Genomic DNA, 23908 nt, shown 5'->3' with positions numbered 1-23908 from the left:
CGAGCATGAAGCACTGCAGAATGAACGTAATGCAAATTAACACACAGCTCGCGTTGTCAGTAGAGTACAGAAGAGAAGAAACCCTCTAGCATCGCCAAAAGCCGCGGGAGCAACAAAGAATTAAAAGACGCTCAATCCTTGGGAGTCATCGACATACTAAAATATATTGTCACGCGTCAAATTAGAACTGTACGTTACAGCGGTAGCCATAAACTGAAGCCAAGCACGCTCAACCCCCAAGTTGAAGGTCACGACATCTAGCGGTAGAAACCGTACTAAAGGGACATGCATATTGGACCTTGACAATCGCAGTAATGAAGTGGATGTCAATGTTAAATAACAGTCCAGTGCAAGAGACAGAAAGTAATAATCATTACAGTTATGAGAAGTGAGATACAATTAAAATTACCTAAAGATAAGAAACAGAACAACAAGACAACGAAACTGACTGAAGTCCTAGTCCCTGATGGCAAATTATATTAAACCAATAAAAATATATAAATATAAGAAATATAAAAAATATAAAAACAAAATATCTAAAACAGCGTAAAGTAATGCTACCCTAAGTTAACGCAGAAATCGATCTCTATCATTTTGTAAACAGTCAAAATTAACATGGAGAATATAGAGACCATATGATGGATCTTAGTGAAACCAGAGTAGAGCTGACAAAAGACAAATTCATGGACCATAACCCTGCTAAAGCAAATCACTCAAAGCTGGCCAAAGACCCCCGTCGGAAGGGTTGGGGGTGAGGAGGGGAACGGAGAAGGAATCTGAGACAACGCGATCTAGGCGACAGAAACAATTATTTATCCCCGGATGAATAGAAAACACACGTGGGCCCTATCAATAATGAGGAGACTATAAGTAGTCAAGTTTCATTAAGGAACACCGTTGTTTTAGTCCGTCTGGCCGTTCAGTATCAGTAAAGGAATTTCTTGATAGCCCTAAAAATGTTTATCTCTTCTAAAATATCTTACACTGTCCCTTTATTCTCAATGCGTAAAAAGTCAGGGTTATTTTCTACACTCCTTACTGAATGTCCCGTTTCCCGCAAATGTGCCGGCCGGTGCGGCCGAGCGGCTGTAGGCGCTTCAGTCTGGAACCGCGTGACCGCTACGGTCGCAGGTTCGAATAACCCTGCCTCGGGCATGGATGTGTGTGATGTCCTTAGGTTAGTTAGGTTTATGTAGTTTTAAGTTCTAGGGGACTGATGACCACAGATGTTAAGTCCCACAGTGCTCAGAGACATTTGAACCATCTTTTTTTTTTCGCAAAATGTAACGACAAGGCGGACTTTGAGTTATTCACATTGAGGTGTTGCTTAAACCGCGTATACAACCTCTATCTGTTCGACCCATTTATGTGTCCCGGAAATCATTATACTTTATGGCGTAGACCGCAGCGTTGTTATACAAGTTGGTATCACATGACTCTTTGTGTCTGTATCTGGTCCCGACATTACGAGGAATCAAAAATGCAGGTAAATACCATTCTTTCTTAGATGTCTGCCTGTGCGTTCTGGCGCACTCCCATAATATTGCAAACGGTGATATCTGACCGCGGGTGGGTTAACGTGTAAGGGAACGGGGGTGGAGAAGAAGCCTGACCGACGTGGAGAGGAACCAGATATCTTTTTCAGAATCTCATTGTTAATGCTCTGAACAAAACCGCTGTTATATCCATCGGAAATAGCAATGTCGACCATAGTATCACATCCCTTTTTAAAAGCTTCATCGGAAAGGGGAAAGTTGTGAAAGTGACGTAAGAATGCTCTGAACGCCGCTTTTTTATAACTCATGTGTTGGTTGGGTTGGAAGAGGAATGGATGACCAAGTCAGTCGTCAACATCATTTGGACATTGAATAGTGTCTTCAAAAGAGGTTGTAAGGTTAACATCACGTGTAACGTAGTGGAATCTGATCAGCCAATGCTGAAAGAATTAGGTTACGAAATGAGATAATAAAAGTAGTTAATAAGTATTGCTATTTGGGCAATAAAAAAACTGACGCTGGCCGAAGTGAAGAAAATATAAATTGAAGACTGCCGTAAGTCAGTATTTCGGAAAAAGACATTTTTTTTAACGTAGAATATAATTTGAAACGTTAGGAAGTATTTTCGGATGATATTTACCTAGAGTATGGGAGTGAAACATGGACGATAAACAGTTTAGATAAGAGTGGTATAGAAACTTTTGAAATATGGTGCTACAGGAGAATGATGAAAAGAAGATGAGTAGACCACGTAACTAATGAGGAGGTACTGAATAGAAATGGAAAGACTACAAATTGTGGCACAATCTGACTAGAAGAAGGGATCGGTTGATAGAGATCACCGATTTAGTTCTGGAGGGATGTGTGGGGGATAAAAATTGTAGAGGAAGACAAAGAGATGAATACAGGTAGCAGGTTCAAATAGATATAGATTGCGATGGTTATACGTAGGAGAAGAGGCTTCCTCAGGATAGAATGGTGTGGTCAGCTGCAGTCTTCGGACTGAAAACCACAACAGCGTGAGATATATGTCTGTTCTTTTCTGTTTTCATTTCTTACAGGGCCCTGCTTTGAGAAGTGGTTTACCACTCGTAAGAATCTCATTGATGCACTGTGGATCTGGAATTATCCGTACGTTCTAGTACACATGCGCGATTCCCATACGACAGAGCCGGATCTGCTATATTTATGTGAAATTCAAGTTATTTTCTTTACTAGGTTATTGCCAGAATCATGTTTACCGCACCAGACATTCTACTAAATACTATTAGTGTACACAAAGGCAGATTTGCGCACTCATTTCTCGCAACGCGGTGGTTGCACATTGAAAGTGGCCATGGGAGGAATGTAAACCTGGGGGGGGAAAAAAATTGTTCTGCCTTATAGGCAGTTCCCTTTCACTTGTGGCTGTTTATTAATAGAAAATTTGAGGAAACGTTTGGGAAGGTCGAACAATTTGGTTTTTATTTTACACTACTGGCCATTAAAATTGCTGCACCAAGAAGAAATGCAGATGATAAATGGGTATTCATTGCACAAATACAGGGCTATTACAAATGATTGAAGCGATTTCATAAATTCACTGTAGCTCCATTCATTGACGTATGGTCACGACACACTACAGATACGTAGAAAAACTCGTAAAGTTTTGTTCGGCTGAAGCCGCACTTCAGGTTTCTGCCGCCAGAGCGCTCGAGAGCGCAGTGAGACAAAATGGCGACAGGAGCTGAGAAAGCGTATGTCGTGCTTGAAATGCACTCACATCAGTCAGTCATAACAGTGCAACGACACTTCAGGACGAAGTTCAACAAAGATCCACCAACTGCTAACTCCATTCGGCGATGGTATGTGCAGTTTAAAGCTTCTGGATGCCTCTGTAAGGGGAAATCAACGGGTCGGCTGCAGTGAGCGAAGAAACGGTTGAACGCGTGCGGGCAAGTTTCACGCGTAGCCCGCGGAAGTCGACGAATAAAGCAAGCAGGGAGCTAAACGTACCATAGGATGGTGCTCCACCGCACTTCCATCATGATGTTCGGCATTTCTTAAACAGGAGATTGGAAAACCAATGGATCGGTCGTGATGGAGATCATGATCAGCAATTCATGTCATGGCCTCCACACCCTCCCGACTTAACCCCATGCGATTTCTATCTGTGGGGTTATGTGAAAGATTCAGTGTTTAAACCTCCTCTACCAAGAAACGTGCCAGAACTGCGAGCTCGCATCAACGATGCTTTCGAACTCATTGATGGGGACATGCTGCGCCGAGTGTGGGAGGAACTTGATTATCGGCTTGATGTCTGCCGAATCACTAAAGAGGCACATATCGAACATTTGTGAATGCCTAAAAAAACTTTTTGAGTTTTTGTATGTGTGTGCAAAGCATTGTGAAAATATCTCACATAATAAAGTTATTGTAAAGCTGTGAAATCGCTTCAATCATTTGTAATAACCCTGTATATTGTACTAGAACTGACATGTGATTACATTTTCACACAATTTGGGTGCATAGATCCTGAGAAATCAGTACCCAGAACAACCACCTCTGGCCATAATAACGGCCTTGATACGCCTGTGCATTGAGTCAAACAGAGCTTGGATGGCGTGTACAGGTACAGCTGCCCATGCAGCCATGAATCTTTCACATAACCCCACAGATAGAAATCGCATGGGGTTAAGTCTGGAGGGCGTGGAGGCCATGACATGAATTGCTGATCATTATCTCCATCACGACGATACCACAGTTCATCAAGAGTAGTGACTGGCGTATTGTGACGAGCCAGTTGCTTGGCCACCATTGATCAGACGGAGAATGTGCTGGCCAGGGGAACAGTCGAACATTTTCTGTATCCAGAAAAGCCAGTACAGGACAATTTCTCAAGTGAGTTGCAGATTCCGAAGAAATCCGTGCACCACATCCTACATAAACAACTTCTTTTCTGAAACTGCCTGGCCGGCCGCGGTGGTCGTGCGGTTCTAGGCGCTCCAGTCCGGAGCCGCGCTGCTGCTACGGTCGCAGGTTCGAATCCTGCCTCGGGCATGGATGTGTGTGATGTCCTTAGGTGAGTTAGGTTTAATTAGTTCTAAGTTCTAGGGGACTGATGACCACAGCAGTTGAGTCCCATAGTGCTCAGAGCCATTTTTTTGAAACTGCCTGTCAGATTAAAATTGTGTGCCGGACATTTTTTTTGTAACCTAATAAACTTTTATTTACAAGTTAACAATACATTTGTGCAAATGCAAATATCTCTAAGTTTCTTGTGTACATTTTCCATATAGTTCGAGACTTTTTCTTTTGCTATCGCTGTGGTTGCTTTCCGATACACAGGAAGTTTCATATCAGCGCGCACTCCTCTGCAGAGTGAAAATCTCATTCTGGAAACAACCCCAGGCTGTGGCTATGTCTCTGCAATATCATTTCTTCCAGGAGTGCTAGTTCTGCAAGGATCGCAGGAGAGCTTCTGTGAATTTTGGAAAGTAGGAGATGAGGTACTGGCCGAAGTAAAGCTGTGAGGACGGGCCGTGAGTCGTGCTGGGGTATCTCAGATGGTGTCAGAGGGCTGCGTGCTCTCTGTAGTAAAAAAACTGAGTCAAGAAATCAACGATCAACTTGAACGGATGTCTTGTGAAGTCCGTCCAGACCAAACGCAATGAACTGTATCGAAAAAAAAAAGATGGCAGAGCACTTGCCCGCGAAAGGCAAAGGTCCCGAGTTCGAGTCTCGGTCCTGCACACAGTTTTTATCTGCTAGGAAGTTCCGTATCAGCGCACATTCCGCTGCAGAGTGAAAATCTCATTCTGGAAACTTATTTTCTATGCGTAAAAAATCCAAATGGTGCAGTTCCTCCAACTAGCGGATTACTGTGCTCGTTACGACTTTGCTGTTCCCGTGCTCCCAGAGACTGAGGGAGATGGTGACTGTCTGAAACGTGTCCTTTCCTGAGCTGAGGCCAGAATTTATTTGAATGGTGTTGTCAACCGACACAATTCTAGGATCTGGAGAGCCGAGAATCCACACGCTGTGTCTGAGACCGCCAGAGACATCCCTAAGTTTAACGCGTGGTGCAGTCGAATGCACAGTAAAATCATGGGTCCTTTTTTCTTCAATGAAGCGACAATCACAGCCAATACCTATCTGATATGTTGCAGTTCTTTGTTGTGCCGCAGATTCAGGACATTTCGGACTTAATTTTCCAACAACATACTGCGCTACCTCATTGGTGCTTGGATATTGATGCCTATTTGGATACATTACTGGGAAGGTGGATCGGCCGTGGTGCTCCACCAAGTGCTTTCGACGATCGCCGGACATAACACCTCTGGATTTCTTCCTTTCGGGTTATGTCAAGGATCAGGTTTACCAAACACCAATGAACGACATCGCAGCATTACGGGACAGAACTACGGACGTCTCTCACAATATGTTGACCAACATTTGGGTAGAACATGAATATCTCCTGGATATCCTTCGGGCAACGAAACGTATACACATCGAAATTTGTTAATTCTGTGTGTGTGTGTGTGTGTGTATGTGTGTGTGTACAAAAACTTCAATATGTTGCCTGCACTTCATAGATATTGTTGTTGTGGTCTTCAGTCCTGAGACTGGTTTGATGCAACTCTCAATGCTACTCTATCCTGTGGAAGCTTCTTCATCTCCCAGTACGTACTGCAGCCTACATCCTTCTGAATCTGCTTATTGTATTCATCTCTTCCTCTACGATTTTTACCCTCCACGCTGCCCTCCAATATTAAATTGGTGATCCCTTGATGCCTCAGAACATGTCCTACCAACAGGTCCCTTCTTCTAGTCAAGTAGTGCCACAAACTCCTCTTCTCCCCAATCCTATTCAGTACATCCTCATTAGTTAGGTGATCTACCCATCTAATCTTCAGCATTCTTCTGTAGCACCACATTTCGAAAGCTTCTGTTCTCTTCTTGTCCAACCTATTTATCGTCCTTGTTTCACTTCCATACATGGCTACACTCCATACAAATACTTTCAGAAACGAATTCCTGACTCTTAAATCTATACTGGATGTTAACAAATTTCTCCTCTTCAGAAACGCTTTCCTTGCCATTTCCAGTCTACATTTTATATCCTCTCTGCTTCGACCATCATCAATTATTTTGCTCCCCAAATAGCAAAACTCCTTTACTACTTTAAGTGTCTCATTTCCCAATCTAATTCCCTCAGCCTCTCCCGACTTAATTCGACTACATTCCATTATCCTCGTTTTGCTTTTGTTGATGTTCATCTTATATCCTCCTTTCAAGACACTGTCCACTCCGTTCAACTGCTCTTCCAAGTCCTTTGTTCTCTCTGGCAGCATTACAATGTCATCGGCGAACCTAAAAGTTTTTATTTCTTCTCCATGGATTTTAATACCTACTCCGAATTTTTCTTTTGTTTCCTGTACTGCTGGCTCAATATACAGATTAAACAGCATCGGGGATAGGCTACAACCCTGTCTCACTCCATTCCCAACCACTGCTTCCCCTTCATGTCCCTCGACTCTTATAACTGCCATCTGGTTTCTATACAAATTGTAAATACCCTTTTCCATTCGTCTGTAAAGAATTCGCGTTAGTATTTTGCAGCCGTGACTTATTAAACTGATAGTCGGTAATTTTCACATCTGTCAACACCTGCTTTCCTTGGAATTGGAATTATTATATTCTTCTTGAAGTCTGAGGGTATTTCGCCTGTCTCATACATCTTGCTCACCAGATGGTAGAGTTTTGTCAGGACTGGTTCTCCCAAGGCTGTCAGTAGTTCTAATGGAATGTTGACTACTCCTGGGGCCTTGTTTCGACTCAGGTCTTTCAGTGCTCTGTCAAACTCTTCACACAGTATCTTATCTTCCATTTAATCTTCATCTACATCCTCTTCCATTTCCATAATATTGCCCTCAAGTACCTCGCCCTTGTATAGACACTCTATATACTCCTTCCACCTATCTGCTTTCCCTTCTTTGCTTAGAACTGGATTTCCACCTGAACTCCTGATATTCATACAAGTGGTTCTCTTTTCTCCAAAGGTCTCTTTAATTTTCCTGTAGGCAGTATCTATCTTACCCCTAGTGAGATAAACCTCTACATCCTTACATTTGTCCTCTAGCCATGGCTGCTTAGGCATTTTGCAAGTCCTGTCGATCTCATTTTTGAGACTTTTGTATTCCTTTTTGCCTGCTTCATTTACTGCATTTCTATATTTTCTCCTTTCGTCAATTAAAAATATTTCTTCTGTCACCCAAGAATTTCTACTAGCCCTCGTCTTTTTACCTACTTGATCCTCTGCTGCCTTCACTACTTCATCCCTCAAAGCTACCCATTCTTCTTCCACTGTATTTCTTTCCCCCATTCTTGTCAACTGTTCCCTTATGCTCTCCCTGAAACTCTGTACAACCTCTGGTTTAGTCAGTTTATCCAGGTCCCATCTTCTTAGATTCCTACCTTTTTGCAGTTGCTTCAGTTTTAATCTGCAGTTCATGACCAATAGATTGTGGTCAGAGTCCACATCTGCCCCTGGAAATGTCTTGCAATTGGAAACCTTGTTCCTAAATCTCTGTCTTACCATTATATAATCTATCTGAAAACTGTCAGTATCTCCAGGCTTCTTCCATGTATACAACCTTCTTTTATGATGCTTGAACCAAGTGTTAGCTGTGATTAAGTTTTGCTCTGTGCAAAATTCCACCAGGCGGCTTCCTCTTTCATTTCTTACCCCCAATCCATATTCACCTACTACGTTTCCTTCTCTTCCTTTTCCTAAAAATGGTTCAAAGGGCTCTGAGCAAATGGTTCAAATGGCTCTGAGCACTATGGGACTCAACTGCTGAGGTCATTAGTCCTCTAGAACTTAGAACTAGTTAAACCTAACTAACCTAAGGACATCACAAACATCCATGCCCGAGGCAGGATTCGAACCTGCGACCGTAGCGGTCGCTCGGCTCCAGACTGTAGTGCCTAGAACCGCACGGTCACTCCGGCCGGCTCCTTTTCCTACTATCGAATTCCAGTCACCCATGAGTATTAAATTTTCGGCTCCCTTCACTATCTGAATAATTTCTTTTATCTCATCGTACATTTCTTCAATTTCTTCGTCATCTGCAGAGCTAGTAGGCATATAGACTTGTACTACTGTCGTAGGCGTGGGCTTCGTGTCTATCTTGGCCACAACAATGCGTTCGCTGTGCTGTTTGTAGTAGCTTACCCGCATTCCTATTGCTTTATTCATTATTAAACCTACTCCTGCATTACCCCTATTTGACTTTGTGTTTATAACCCTGTAGTCACCTGACCAAAAGTCTTGTTCCTCCTGCCACCGAACTTCACTAATTCCCACTATATCTAACTTCAACCTATCCATTTCTCTTTTTAAATTTTCTGACCTACCTGCCCGATTAAGGGATCTGACATTCCACGCTCCGATCCGTAGAATGCCAGTTTTCTTTCTCCTGATAATGATGTCCTCTTGAGTAGTCCCCGCCCGGAGATCCGAATGGGGGACTATTTTACCTCCGGAATATTTCACCCAAGAGGACGCCATCATCATTTAATCATACAGTAAAGCTGCATGCCCTCGGGAAAAATTACGGCCGTACTTTCCCCTTGCTTTCAGCCGTTCGCAGTGCAAGCACAGCATGGCCGTTTTGGTTAGTGTTACAAGGCCAGATCAGTCAGTCATCCAGACTGTTGCCCCTGCAACTACTGAAAAGGCTGCTGCCCCTCTTCAGGAACCACGCGTTTGTCTGGCCTCTCAACAGATACCCCTCCGTTGTGGTTGCACCTACGGTACGGCTATCTGTATCGCTGAGGCACGCAAGCCTCCCCACCAAAGGCAAGGTCTATGGTTCATGGGGAGGACTTCAAAGATAAGAGAGAATTGTCCTTGTGCATGCCTTATGCATGTTTGTAATCAAGGACACAGTACTGGGACACCGTGTATATTGAAGTACTTACATATCCAGCGGATCTGTGTGTGTGCACCATCGTTCCTTACTTCCTGTCTGCGCGTCAACAAGTCTTCCTTAAAATCAACGTTTCTTTCAACACCTTCTACGCTATTCTTCACTGGCGTTTTAGCTATTGAACTACATGGGACTTGACTGTTCCCCATAATGACTTGTCCGGCGTGGTAAGGTCCAGGTTTCGTGGTGGCCATTTATGTGGGGCTGGAGGTGTTGCTGAACCACGTCCAACCCAACGGCCTCGAAATTGTTCATCAAAGAAATCATTCACGTGAATAGGAAAGTGTGCCGGAAATCCTTCTTGCTGTAGCTGTTGTGGCTGCGCCCTCTTGTGGTGTTTTGTGGTCCCTGGTTGGATGAGGAGAGGGTGTGGTATGATAGGTGGGTGGCCGGTTTCCTCTCACTGCAACACAAAATGCACGCGTGGTTAAAATACACTTTATTACAGGAACCCGTTGAGTACTTCAATGATGCACAGTTTGAAGTTCTGTGGTTAACAGCAATCATATAACATGTACTAATTCTTGAAACTTGTCGGTGTCCACATCACAGTTACGAATATACAACGACTGGCATTGCCTGACAGAGAAGATGCGGGGCGACGACTGTCACTGTGGAAGACTAGGGCACAGTACGACGTATTAAGGTGCAGTGCGAACTGAGTCCCGATACAAGGTACTGAGGTACTGAGATTGAGAGGATGAGACACAACGGTCGGCAGCGGCGTCCTATAAGGACGCTGCCTAGGGGGCGTTACCGGCGTGTAGCCCGGGGGCGTGTCCTGGTCTTCTCTTGTCATAGCCGCGCCTATATCAGCGCCTGCTACACAATGTTTCCTAGTGCCGACCGGTGTGCTGGCGAAGGCGCACTAACTACACAAGGTCCATGAATACCTTGTCCTCGAGTAAAAACAATGTCAGCACTGCGCGGAAATAAATCAGTAAATAAAACTACTCGATTTATTTCCCAAGTTGTACAAAGTCCAGAGGGTCACGAGGACGTCTGGGACAGCTTGTAGAGCATACATAGTTGCGAGGAGGAGGTCGCCAGTGGTCCGGTCACAAGTAGGACTTCATGGGTGCAGTGGTGGTCTTCGTGGCACCTATACTGTACTTCGCGCATAATGTTTTCAGTGGCGGTTACGCTTTGCAAGTAGACGTCCCACAGTTGGGAAATATGAGTTTAAAGTTGATGTTAGTCTCGAGTCATTCGTGTCATCATTTACATTTGTCGCACAATTTCTCTGATTTATTACCTTACTCGCGTTCGACATTTGAATTAAATCTGAACGCTACTAATACAGAAAATTAAAGAAATCTTCTTCTACTTCATCTTCTTCACCTCTCTCAGTCCACCTCTTCCATATGTTTCCATTATGCTCACCTGGTACCATTATAAGCTAACCTATTTCTACGGTTTATTACGTTAAGAGTGGGAATGGAAATGCTTATTGATTGTGAAATTGACGTGAGATGATTAGGGTCGCCACCGACTCTAACAACTAATCAAAGGTTTGGCCAAGTCGGAAAATAAATTAATTTGATCACACACCAAAAGCTCATAAAAATACGTACGTCGTGATATCGCTCATAGGGGATGCGATGTAATTAATAGTATTTCCCGTGCACTGTCCACGAGAATCAACCATTTAAAATAAAATAGTACATGCATGAACACTGTGCAGAAGATCTGCTCCCAGCAACACACCTGAAAATAATACTTAATCTAAAGCATTTGTTTTAAAATAAAAGGGGAAACTAATCACTGGACCTGTGCGTAAGGAAACGCGTTGGATGTGCTAACAGGAAAGCTACGAGGTGAGTGGCTTAGGTGCAAAAACGTAACCTCGGAATGCAAGAGAAAATTGTGTATAAAATCATTTATTCCTAAGATATGGATGTGAGGCATGTACACTATTCCTGACAACATTAATTCCTAAAACATTAAAGAAAAGCATCGATACATACACCGTTATAATCTACACCTAAAATCATTGGTGTGAATCATTCATACAACTGCTGTTGCCTGATAGCTGATCGCAACAACTCGTGAAACGGTACACGTTTCGCAGTACACCCGCATGCCCACGTGGTTTGTGGACAAGCAATTTCTAGGTATCGTGGCCAAGTTGCAACAACATCACATCACACAATCATGAACAGTTAACTTTCTTTAAAACAAACATGAGATCGGACAGTTAGTGATGACGGTAGCCCAACAAACTCAAATGTTCAAGGTAGCCCAACAAACTCTAATGTTCAACCACGTGGTTGGCTCACCAAGGACGAAAGATACATAAAGCAAGGAAAATTTATGAGAAGGCAAAGCTATTAATATATAGAAAAATAAAAGCTTATATAGGCACGCCTGAAGGCAGACAGACATTCATACAGAAGCGAGTGCTCACTTCTTATCGACACCTTCGTGTGGCGCTCTTCCGGTGGATCCAAGTCTGCTATAGAAATTTATTGAAAGAAAAGTTTTACATTCCTTGCTGTGACAAGGCAAAGCAATCTTTCAGAGTTGAAAAGCGAGACCAAAAGCTAACAGCTCTCCTGTCGCCAAGTAACAACGCGCCACGCGGTCAGTCTAACTCACCCTTCTTCGACTGGAGCACAGCTGTGGACGCTTCCCGTACCGGCGGCAGACTGCCTCCCTTTTACCTCTCCAGCCTCCTCGACCGCTCCGCGTGGCCGGGAAAACCGAAAAATGCCATTTCCGCCACCAACCTAACGCGAGTGGATTTCTCACAAGTAGCGCAAACCTCTTTGCTTACTTGACCACTACGAGAGTTGGCTATTCTGTACAACTGCTGCTGAATCTGTATCTCTATCGCAGACTTTCTGCAGCAGACTACGCCACCGTCTAGCAACGTGACACACAACCACATTCATTCAATCACACCACTATGAGAGTTATGAGAAAAGAGAAACAAGGAAAGGAAAGAGAAATGCTGGTGAAAATCGGCTACCGGACTAATGAAAGGTGGCATCAGGACCCTTTCACCATTGTGTTCCAGCCACCAGCTTCACGTTGTCGAGCAGTCTCTTTTACGGTCTTGCGGTCCCATTGCGTCCAGTGAACAATTCTAGGGGCCGCCTGCTGTGACCTTGTCGAGCTACGTGTCCGACCCATTGCCAATTCCCTGTGGGACGTCTGTTGCCTTTGCTCCCTGTGTAGCGTCCCCTGGTCGTGCCCTGTCCCTGCGGCTGACTTCTACATCTCTCACTCCACGGTTCGTTGTGTCCACTGTAGTAGGCGAGTACTCTCCGTTGTCAAAGTCCAGACCGTAGGTTGTAAATGGTAGTATGCACGTACAGCAGGTTATTCGGGACGTCGTATTTAGTCGGGATAAATCTTAGTTTCTAGTCCCTGCAAGGAATTTCTGCTTTTTGATTGCTTTTCCGTAGTTTAAGTTTAATACCAAGGTTATTGTATTCATCATCACCTTCTACACCTTGGTTTCGATTGTACGTGGTCGCTTGTCTGCGTTTAGAATTTTTATTTTATTGATGTTCACTGCCACGCCAATTTTTGGAGAAGCAAGTTTATATTCTTGGATCATACTCTTTAGTTCTTCCATCAAAGAAATAATAAAACTAAATTTTTGTAAAAAATAGTAAGATTAAATAAAGGTAATGTTCCTTTTCCCAACACATTGTTGACACTGCACGTTTACATTTAAGTCTTCTGTAAACGATGAAACAATTTTTCAGATTTGTCAAATCATTTGGCAGTTTGCAGCTTTGTTTGGAGTATTTCTGAAAAATAGATTGTGTTTGAGAGAAATTTAGATTTATGGCCGATATCAAGAGATAGCGGACGTTGTGTGCGTTGATGTTTCGCCGCGCACGCTCAGCGAGAAAGAGTTTTTCTGCCTGCATTGTGAGTTTCCAAAGTTGTGGAAACTACCGACAACAGAGTACGTTGATGAAAAGCTCTGGCAGTCATTGCGTGTCTCCCAGCCACATGTTACGCAGGAAGACGCTAGCAAGAAAATCAATATGGTACGCACCACGTACACGTGGCAGTGCAATACATTGAAAAAAAAATCCAACTCTCCGGCTCTTCCACGGACGACGTACTTGTTCCCACGTCGTGGTATTTTAATGGTCTTTAATGAGACTCGCACGGGTATATTTATCACTCACTTTCAACCAGTCTGGACCACCGTCTATTTTTCTATTTTCTTCTGTATACATAGTGCTAAAGTCTACACAACAAATACTTTATCTGCTTTGGCAGCAGTTTCCATTGGTGTCAAAATACTTCCCGATAGCTGCTTCACCACTGTGGTTAAATTTGGCAGACTTTGCTGGGGCGCCTGCACGCTTGTTTGAAGAACCCGTGTATAGGAAACAGCGAATTTGACAAAAAAAGTTTTATAGGTTACAGGATCACTTCTGCACAAAGAGAAAAAGGGTTTCTTTGGAATCCGGCGACATGTTCCGTTCACAAAACACTTCGTTACAGATTATGGTAAGCTTCTGTTTCAGCATTTGTCAACCAAATTTGTAGAATTCGTCAGGGTGCCCAGCTCGACATGGTTTCTTTTTCTTTCTCTTTTTTGCTTACTCTCTTTTCCTTCAGCAGAATTTGAATATACCGAATATTTTTGTTTCACTCGGTTCTTCATCCATTTTTTGTTGTAGTTGTTGGATTAGGCCTGTGTCAGTTTCACTTAATAGTTACTTTTAACTGTTTCGATTAGTTTACACAGTCCTTTTTTTTTTTTTTTTTTTTTTTTGCTGCGGCGGTTTAATGTGGAGAGTTTATTACTGCCGCCACGTCCCGGCGCAACGGTATGTTCCTTATACAGGGCGAACCTTAACAAAATTTCGGATATTCTCTAAGGATTGTAAAAGATCCGCCTCGATTGCAATTAGAAAGCGGATGTTGACCTAGGTTTCGGCGCGGCTAACCACACCTTCTTCGGAACACACTAAAACTACACACTGCCTAAAGAGGCATGGTCCAACATTAATACAGAACGCCCAAAAGGGCAAAAGACTCGCATAAAATGTAAAATAAACGGTACGTGTGTACCATGTCAATAGCTGTACTTGGCTCAAACGTCAGAAGCGTGCTTCCTCACCCCAGTCAACGTTCGGTGGGCCGCGGGCTCTCAGGTAAAGTCACATACCGTTTATTTTACATTTTATGCGAGTCCTTTGCCCTTTTGGGCGTTCTGTATTAATGTTGGACCATGCCTCTTTAGGCAGTTTGTAGTTTTAGGGTGTTCCGAAGAAGGCGTAGTTATCCGCGACGAAACGTAGGTCAAAACCCGGTTTCTATTTGCAATCGAGGCGGATTCTTTATAATCATTAAATTATTCACGACTGCTGACGCGCTGCAATGTTAAAAGTTCTCATATTCTCTATGTACTTTGATACAGAGCTGCCACGGTCACTCTTGTTTCTGTTACAATAAACTATACACCGTGAGCAAAGTTGTGCAATTCATTGTGACATACGTTAAACTAGAATGCGTACGGTCTTTTCCAAATACACAGTCGACACACGTTTATGTGTTCACCTGCTCGAATAACTATCTGTGGACCGCTGCGACCCGTGAGCAACAGAGCCAGTGACCGTCTGGAAGCTTCCCACATGGACGTGGAGCCGTCCCGACTGCAGCCAACACCACCCGGACTGCAGGCCTGCGCGCACATACTGATGGCCGGGTCTATATGGGAACGCTCTTGTTAAGCGCTCTGCAGCTATACCAACTTAACGAGTTTTAGAGCTGAGACCGCATAGGGATTTTCGTGCTTTCCTCTTCTACGTGGCCTTGTAATGACAGTATGGAAATTTATATCATTGCGTAAAGTAACTGAACAAAGCTTCCCTATGTTATTTCAAGATGTAAAATTATTTTGACGATTTGCCTTAAATACGCGTTTCTAGGCTTGAATACAAACCGTAATTTTAATTCTGTCTTTTACCTCAGGAGCTACGTTTTTTGGAGTAAAAAATCGGCAATATGCAACAACAAGCAGACTTTTTCGGTTTTAAATAAAGCAGCTGGAGCTCCTACAGAATTTAAGAATTTGTTTCCCCGGTTATTTTCGTAAATTTTCCTCTCCACTTCAAAATTTGCTGACCGCACACGGAACTCAGATCATTCGACGAAATGGAGCACCTCCTGACATAATGTTTAGTAAATCAAAAAACCCGAAAAAATATTTTATTTCCCTGTTTCTCCAGAATTTTAGAACCTTAAAGATGAAAAGATTGTTTGTCGTATATCCTTGACAGAAATTTGTGTCACAGAGTGCTGTTACTTTAATCACAATGCACTTACCTCGAAATTATACTTTCTATACTGCTTAATCTGTCGAACACTGAATTGATTAAAGCAATTTCCTAAGGTAGTTTACTCAAATTGAAATTATTTCCGAATAGCTGTATATGTAAAACTGAACAAAATCATTCTGTAGCTCTTCCAGATATAGGTACTGGAAACTCAATAATCTGGTAGGAATGATAAGGAATACTACACGTTTTCGAGCCACACTGATTAATATAAACATTCTCTGTGACAATAGTTGCATTAATGAGAGACATTTCACAGCCAGCGTCGTATTAACCTCGCAGCAATGGTCCACAATTAAGAGACAAATTATACTGGTACATGATACATAACTACTTTTAAAAACAATTGGCAAATGTGGTGCAATGGAAACAAATAACACGCTATAAATTTTTTGTCATTTACTTACTCTCGAATGACGCGTAGACACAAATTCCTGTCTGGGAATACCTGTAATCCAGCGATTTCTCAACTTCACACATTTGGCAAATCGAAACATGTGCACTTTCATGCCTTTTTCGGATTTATAATTTCCCTGGCAAAAGGGAACGCAACACTTGTATCCCATACTTCGAAGAACTGTAGGCGAATACTGTATGAAATCTATATCAGTTTCACGTGGCACACACTTTCAACACAACATACACGTCAACAGGACTGCCGACTAAAGATAAGATGGCCAACAGTTTGTGACGTCACGTGCCAATATGGCCGCTGTGCGTAGGCCTTGTGTCTGGAAGGCTTTGTTTGCTCCAGTCCCGTTTTCTCGGTCGAGGATCCGTGGCGCGAGCAGCCCCTTCCTGGTGGTCCCACAGATTCTCGATTGGGCTTAAATGCGGGGAGTTTGGTTGCCAGATTTTCACTCTGAAGCGGAGTGTGCGCTGATATGAAACTTCCTGGCAGATTAAAACTGTGTGCCGGATCGAGACTCGAACTCCGGACCTTTTCCTTTCGCGGGCAAGTGCCCGCGAAAGGCAAAGGTCCCGAGTTCGACTCTCGGTCCGGCACACAGTTTTAATCTGCCAGGAAGTTTCTCATCGTGGTGTTGTTCGAACCACGCACGGGCACTGCGAGCTTCGCGACATGTTGCCTTGTCCTGCCGGTAGATGCCGCCGTGCAGAGGAAAAATTCATGTGGCGGTAGACGTGGTCCCCAGCGACAGATGGATACTTGTGTAGATCCAGCCTGCCTTCCAGAATGACGACGTCAGCCAGGGAGTATCACGAGAACGTCCCTCAGGATTTCACGCGCCCTCATCCAGCCTGGAACTTTTGCTTTCAGACGTTTCACGCCATACATGCCAAGAGCCATCTGTCCGATAGGGCATAAAACGTGATTCATCGGAAAAGAACATAGGCCGCCACTCGGTGAATATCCAGTTGTGGTAATGTTGTGCAACTTCCAGTCCTCGTCGCCGGTGAACGGTAGTCAGGGTGGGTGCGCGAGCCAGGCATCTACATCTACATCTACATGACTACTCTGCAATTCAAATTTAAGTGCTTGGCAGAGGGTTCATCGAACCACAATCATACTATCTCTCTACCATTCCACTCCCGAACAGCGCGCGGGCAAAACGAACACCTAAACCTTTCTGTTCGAGCTCTGATTTCTCTTATTTTATTTTGAGGATCATTCCTACCTATGTAGTTTGGGCTCAACATAATATTTTCGGATTCGGAAGAGAAAGTTAGTGACTGAAATTTCGTAAATAGATCTCACCGCGACGAAAAACGTCTTTGCTTTAATGACTTCCATCCCAACTCGCGTATCATATCTGACACACCCTCTCCCCTATTACGTGATAATACAAAACGAGCTGCCCTTTTTTGCACCCTTTCTATGTCCTCCGTCAATCCCATCTGGTAAGGATCCCACACCGCGCAGCAATATTCCAACAGAGGACGAACGAGTGTAGTGTAAGCTGTCTCTTTAGTGGACTTGTTGCATCTTCTAAGTGTCCTGCCAATGAAACGCAACCTTTGGCTCGCCTTCCCCACAATATTATCTATGTGGTCTTTCCAACTGAAGTTGTTCGTAATTTTAACACCCAGGTTCTTAGTTGGATTGACAGCCTTGAGAATTGTACTATTTATCGAGCAATCGAATTCCAATTCTTTTGAACTCATGTGGATCACCTCACACTTTTCGTTATTTAGCGTCAACTGCCACACCATACAGGAATCTTTTCTAAATCGCTTTGCAACTGATACTGGTCTTCGGATGACCTTACTAGACGGTAAATTACAGCATCATCTGCGAACAACCTAAGAGAACTGCTCAGATTGTCACCCAGGTCATTTATATAGATCAGGAACAGCAGAGGTCCCAGGACGTTTCCCTGGGGCGGAGACTCATACACGGAAACATCCACCGAACGGTCGTCGACCAGACACTGTCGGCAGCCCCCTCGTTCGTCTGGCTGTCACCTGCTCAACACCTGCACATCTGTTCACGGGTACAGGTGTCCGCTACCGCCATTCACCCACGTCATCAACGGCCCGTGGTGCACCACGATTGTCTCGGCGCCAGTTGTGGATAGCGACATTTCTACATCTACATATATACTCCGCTAGTCACCGAGCGGTGTGTGGCGGAGGGCACTATTCGCGCCAAAGTCGTATTCCCCCCCTCTGTTCACTCGCGGATCACCGAGGGAAAAACGAGTGTCTGACCGCCTCAGTACGAGCTCTAATTTCCCTTATCTTTGTGTGGCTTGGCAAGACAGCCAAGCCACTATGAGATAGCCGAAAGGCACGCGTTTAAGCTCACGCAGGCTGGCGTGAGGTCTGGAACAGTTAAAGGAGTTGAGTCTAGTAAAAAAAGTACGTAGCTTCTGGAATACTTAACTTTAATCCATAATTGGTGAACATCGGTCTGACGGTACATGCATCACAAGATAAATAGCAAATGATAATGGCGCCTTGCTAGGTCGTAGCAAATGACGTAGCTGAAGGCTATGCTAACTATCGTCTCGGCAAATGAGAGCGTAATTTGTCAGTGAACCATCGCTAGCAAAGTCGGCTGTACAACTGGGGCGAGTGCTAGGAAGTCTGTCTAGACCTGCCGTGTGGCGGCGCTCGGTCTGCAATCACTGACAGTGGCGACTCGCGGGTCCGACGTATACTAACGGACCGCGGCCGATTTAAAGGCTACCACCTAGCAAGTGTGGTGTCTGGCGGTGACACCACAATATATGCTCTACATCCTCGGCGAAGATTGGATTTCGGAATTTAGTGAGCAGCCCCTTCCGTTTAGCACGTCGTCTATCTGCAAGTGTGTCCCACTTCAAACTTTCTATGAGATTTGTAACGCTCTCGCGATGGCTAAATGTACCAGTCACGAATCTTGCCGCTATTCTTTGGACCTTCTCGACCTCTTGAGTCAGACACAACTGGTAAGGGTCCCGTACAGACGAACAATACTCCAAGACTGGACGAACTAACGTATTGTAAGCAATTTTCTTTGTTGAAGGACTGCATCGCTTCAGGATTCTACCAATAAACCGCAATCTAGAATTCGCCTTGCCCGTTACTTGTGCAATCTGATCATTCCATTTGAGATTATTTCGAACAGTCACACCCAGATACTTGACGGATGTTACCGCTTCCAAAGACTGGGCATTTATTTTGTACACGTACATTAATGGGGATTTTCGCCTTTTTATACGCAGTAGGTTACACTTACTAATATAGAGAGATAACTCCTAGTCATTACGCCACGCATTTATTTTCTGCAAATCGTCATTGATATGTTCACAACTTTCGTCTGATTCTACTTTCCTGTAGACTACAGCATCATCGGCAAACAGTCTAATGCCACTGTCAATACCATCAACCAGATCGTTTATGTAAATCGTAAAAAAGAGCGGACCTATTACACTGCTCCGGGGTACACCTGATGTTACGCTTGTTTCTGTTGAAGTCTCCCCATTCAGGACGACATACTGCTCTTAGTCTGTTAGAAAACTTTCTATCCAACCGCATATGTCATCGGATAGACCGTAAGCGCGCACTTTATGGAGCAAGCGACAGTGTGGAACTGAGTCGAACGCCTTTCAAAAGTCGAGGAATATGGCATCAACATGGGAGCCGCTATCTAGAGCCTGTTGTATATCATGCACAAAGAGGGCCAGCTGTGTCTCGCATGACCACTGGTTTCTGCAGATGAGCTTCTCAGAGTCTAGAAAGGTCATTATGTCTGAACACAAAATATGTTCCATGATTCTACAACAAATCGATGCCAGTGAAATTGGTCGGTAATTATGTGCATCCGATTTTCTACCCTTTGTATAGATGTGAGCCTTTTTCTAGTCGCGTGGAACTTTCCGCTGTTCCAATAATGTCTGATAGATGATGGATAAGAATGGTGCTATACTTGTAGCATAGTTAACGTAAAGTCTTACGAGGATATCGTCTGGGCCAGATGCTTCCCTGGCGTCTAAGGATCTTAACTGTTTTACCATCCCAGATACACTAAACACAATGTCAGCCATCCTTGCGTTTGCTCGATAATTGATAGGGGGAATGGTGCTGCAGTCCTCTACCGTAAACGAGTTTTTGGAAGCTAGGTTGAGAATTTCGGCCTTCTGTTTATCATCATCCGTTACAGTACCTGTACTGTCAGCAAGAGAAGGTATTGAATTATTTGTAGCGTCCAAAAATTTTACATACGACCAAAATTTTTTCGCCACCGCAAGTACACTTTAACCGCGGCGCAAGCGAACGGTTTACATACCTTACCGTTTCGGAAACACTGTCATCCGTGGCCAGAAAGCCAATGACCGTGCCCGTTTGGACGTCAGATAAATCGCTCCGTTCCCGCATAACTGCAACGACTGCATTCTTTCGGCGCTCACGCCACACGCTTTGTATACCCTCCACTGCTAGTGTTGCCAAGCTGACGTCAGCTATAGGCTGCAGTCAGATTGATGTGGCTGGACATTGTATATTTCAGCTTCGTGTCACTCTGATGGTATCATTACAGCTTTTGACTAATTATCAAATCAGCATCAGACGATCTCTTTGTAAAGAAAGAAAAAGGGGATAATAAATTACGAAAATCAAAACAGTGATTCTGTCCCCAGGCCACAGACTGGCCAGTCGGGACCGACCGACCGACCGACCGTCATGTCATCCTCAGACGATGGCGTCATTATGTGCAATGTGGATGGGCATAGGGTCAGCACACCACTCTCCCTGTTGTAGTCGGGTTCCAAGACCTCGGAACCGTTACTTCTCACCCAACTGTCTGCTCAACTGACACCATCTGGCTGAGCGGACCTCGTCCCAGTCTTACCAATCTCTGGGAATATCATGGCAGTCACTGAACACTCTGCTACCCAGGAAGATCCGTAGTAAAGTACTGGAAAAATAAATTACAGATTAAAGTACTTCCTTTAAATCACTACATACTGTAGTTGTTTGTACTTATAGAATTGAGCCTGATTTGTAATTTAGCTTTTTAACGTTTTACTATCGTCCTTTTTCTTTCTCCTTAAAAAGAGAAAACCGGGCATGATACCATGCGAGTGACTTGAGGCCAAAACACATAGTAACAACAGAACTCAGTTTTTACAAGTGTAATAACGAACTACAGATTTTAAAATGACACTGTAACTCACAATATTATATCGTGAATAAAGGTCACAACTTGGGGAAAACTGGGTTAGTAAGTTTGGGAGAGCACCAAACTGAGCGTCTAAAGTTTCCTTGTTCGGTTCATATTTTCAACATTTATTTTATTGCAATTAAAATTGGTAGCGCTGAAAGCAATAGCCTTAAGAAAAAGGGATATCGAGCATAACTCACGAGGCCGCTTCAGCACAGCTTAAAATTTTGATGCAGTCATCTAACCAAAATAATTTTGTACATGAGATTGTGAATAATGGTAAAAGTTGATCAAAACTGAGCACCGGTACGACGCTATTGGGCGCTGTTAAACGCGAAGCTGAGCATAAGAAGCTCACATTAATTACTATCGCCATCGCCATCTTCATCTTACAGTTAAAAAATTTTGATAATAATTTGAGAGTCTTGTCTTAATTTGAGACCCTGTTTTGTACATGGTGCAGTAAAAGCTATTAGAAGCCAACTGAACAGAAAATAATCGATAGCCATCAAAATTCCAGTCTAATAGCAAGTGTTCGTCGCCACACCAGATGCAGATTCATCACAAGAGAATCTTACGAATACATGTACTCGTATGAGAGTATATAGTCCGGTTTGTTAGATCGGTACGTGGAGTATACCAGTATTATGTATTCGGAGAAGTGGCAGTTTACTGAAGATAACGTCCAGGCTCGTTCAGTCGTACATTGTCTTTGGTTTATCCCGTCATGAAAGGGAATCTTTTTGGAGTCGAACGAGTCAAGGTATACATTTGCGAAAGGAAACAGCTGTTGAGAACTAATTGTATAACCGGATTAACAGTGAACCACTCCTAAACTAATACCGTATATCCTTTTGTGCCTACACATACATACTAAAATTAACAGAAAAACCGTTACTTGGTAAAATCCTACCCTCTTTCTTTATTATTGAATGAATGATACTTACAATAAATGAAAAACACAGTATTTTGTATGTTACACAGGACTAATTCATTTGGTTAACCGGTTTTCGACTTCCAAGACTGCTAACAAACTGTAACGGATTATCGTCGTCAAAGAAACTACAATTTTTGTAAACGAAATTCGAGAATATGTTACTCGCCTAGAATAAAGGCACAAACACACTTTAAATGTCATCTTTGACAGTGTTGTGGGAAATCAATTCAAAAGGTAGAAAGTTGAACAATAAATGAATATAAGGGGAGCAAATCTGGTAAAACCTTAACACTTAACTCAGAAAACAACCCATAAGTAACAATTTAAATTAAACAAACAATCATAATAAAATAAAATTAGTACTTCATAAGAGTGATAATGAGTTTTATTGGGACTGTTAATTTAATTTAAACTGTCATGTAGGCGTTGTTTTTCAAGTTTAGTCTTAATGTTTTCTCTGGTTTGTTTCTATTAAATTTACTTATTTTTCAACTTTTTACCTTTTTAAGTGCATTACCACAGCATTGTCAAACACGGCATTTAGAGCATTCTAGACGAGTAATAACTTGTCCAATGTTGTTCACAAATATTACTGACGTACAATGAGAGACTTGTAAACACAGAATGTCACGGCAAGAGGTGCAATCAGTCGCTACTGACGATCTCCAGTCGCGATGACTTTTGCGACTTTAAAAGATGCAGCAGATTGGGTGAAATGCGCTACATGAACATCCATCTTTCACCAACGTGGAAATCGGCGATTTTAAATGCAGACGTTGTACACATCCACTAGTGAACATTTTTCCACACAAGCGACAGGCATATCATTTGGCGCCTCCTCCACCTCAGACATTTGTTGCCTTTCCTTAGGTTCTTGGCAAGAAATACACAAACAAACCTAAAGCTGGAGACAGCGTAAATGTCTTTTTTCCCTTTCAAAATAGCTAAGAGATAGACATTACCGTGTAACAGAAATAAATTCCGTAATCTGATTCCATCATTAACAACAAGTGTTAAAACAAGAAGCTGTTCATTTCCACTTACGGTTATTTTTAAGCTCTCCGAAAGCTTTTAGTGAAAGCACAGAGAACTAATCTACTGTATTGTGCTAGCTTCAATAAAAATGTGCCAGCTATTAAAATGTGCTATCTGTTAAAGTAAGAGGAAAGAATGAAAATACTAATTTCTGCTATTTTTTGTTTAATAACGGAACTTTTTACTTCTATGATGTAGAAATTATTACACTTTTAATCGCCAAAAGTGAACCAAAGACGCAAAACTTATCATTTAATTTTGTATTGACCTGTTCAATGTAAAACTCTGTTTAAGTCCGTACGTCGTTTGTTGGAAATGCAGGAAACTACTCAAGTAGTTGAAAATTGATGAACATCAAATGATTTTTCACTCGTTGCGAGTGTAGTGTGAGTACTGGCTGTGCTGTTGTGTAATGTAGTTTTATAACCGCGATGAGCAGAGTGGCGCAGTGGAAGCGTGCTGGGCCCATAACCCAGAGGTCCGTGGATCGAAACCACGCTCTGCTAAATTTTTTTTTTTTCTTGTCATAATCATAACGGTCTTTAGGG

The 23908-nt window shown here is 43.1% G+C and overlaps 1 non-coding gene across 1 annotated transcript; it reads left to right on the top strand.

Moving 5' to 3' along the window:
• Positions 1 to 23794: 23794 nt before the first annotated feature.
• Trnam-cau lies at positions 23795 to 23866 on the top strand. The gene has a single exon. It is a non-coding gene; the product is annotated as a tRNA-Met (tRNA).
• The last annotated feature ends 42 nt before the right edge of the window (positions 23867 to 23908 follow it).

Source organism: Schistocerca americana, chromosome 9 (assembly GCF_021461395.2).
Source record: "Schistocerca americana isolate TAMUIC-IGC-003095 chromosome 9, iqSchAmer2.1, whole genome shotgun sequence".
Taxonomy (NCBI): Eukaryota; Metazoa; Arthropoda; class Insecta; order Orthoptera; family Acrididae; genus Schistocerca; species Schistocerca americana.
Note: the sequence above shows the minus strand (reverse complement) of the source record. Positions and strands in the feature narration are given on the sequence as shown.